The following is a 1,343-nucleotide window of genomic DNA, read 5'->3' as shown; positions in this document are numbered from 1 at the left end:
TTTGAATCCTAAACTCAAGACAGATATTGTGGTGTGCAGTATCACATGTACAAACAAACATCTGACAGGAAAGAAGCCCCCCTACTTCACACATGACTTCTTCTTGAGTCTTACTGCTGACAGTGGATCACATAGTCATCAATAGCAGGAGAATTGATGGCAGAGGAATAACTTAGAAGCCATAATTCTGCTAGCGGACAGAGAGTAGGAAATGGGTAAGTTTTGAATCCCTACTGAAATGTCTCTTTTCACAGGGTGATTTGAAAACATTCGATTACTATTTTCTCTTAATGACACAGCAGAGATCATCTGACCACTGAATGCCCACTGATATGTGATAACTTTGTAGTCCCTTTTCCAATTAAACTTTTTGTATCAAAGAAACTTCATAGACTTTAACACCGAAAAATTAGAAAGTCTCTTCTAAGTACTTAAGCAAGTATCTCAGTATTTAGGATATAGTCTCTATCAGTCCGTTCAGGGCATCCCTTTTGTTTTTCTCAACTAAGTGAAGAGATGTTTCTGCAAGCAATCAGGATGTATGAATCAGAATGAAGATGATGCATAGAGCTCAGGGAGCATCAACAGGTTAAATAGGAAGATAGCCTACTGAGAAACTGTATCTTTGTTATTTCGTGCCTTGATATTTTTAAGAAGGAAAGGTATTTTTCATCATTCCTAGAAGGTTAGCCAGGCCTTAACTCTGTGAAAAAATGTATACATTATACCACCAGAGGACAGTTATCAGCCTTCAAAATAACTGAAAAATATGAATTTTCATTTCCAAAAGTCAGGCCCAGAGTATAAGGGTAGATCATATAGCATTCAATAAAGGGGGCATGAAAATGTGCATTTGTGTGAGGATAGAATTAAAAACTGAAGTAGAAAATGCTTTCTGCACTATTCTGAACACCTGGAGCAGGGATGGGGAAAGTTTTCGCGACTGAGCACCCAAACTGCCACCCAAATCCCACGTACGAATCACAAAATGCCAACACTGCAGTTCAACCTGAATGCTGAGTTTTTAGTTAAGGGGAAAAAAGCCAACTTGGACACTAAAATCTTTTGTCTTAAAAAAAAAAAAAGAACAGAGTTTTCAATTATAGTTTTTATTTATTTATTTTTTAGTATTTTAGGGAAGGGTTTACAGGGTGCTCAGGGTCTCATTACTAGACTGGACTCTTAGTGATCCTGTTTACAGCCTCCTAAGAGTTGGGATTACAGGCATGCGCCACCACATCTAGTCTCAATTGATGTCTCTGTGCGCCCAGGGGATGTAATCCCAGCACCTGGGCCTGCTTGCAGGCACTTTAATCTGCTTATCTATTTGGCAGGCCCTTTTT

The sequence above is a fragment of the Octodon degus genome, unplaced genomic scaffold, assembly GCF_000260255.1.
Source record: "Octodon degus isolate 3935 unplaced genomic scaffold, OctDeg1.0 scaffold00264, whole genome shotgun sequence".
NCBI classification, from domain to species: domain Eukaryota; kingdom Metazoa; phylum Chordata; class Mammalia; order Rodentia; family Octodontidae; genus Octodon; species Octodon degus.
The sequence above is the reverse complement of the archived record's forward strand: the minus strand, read 5'-3'. Positions refer to the sequence as shown.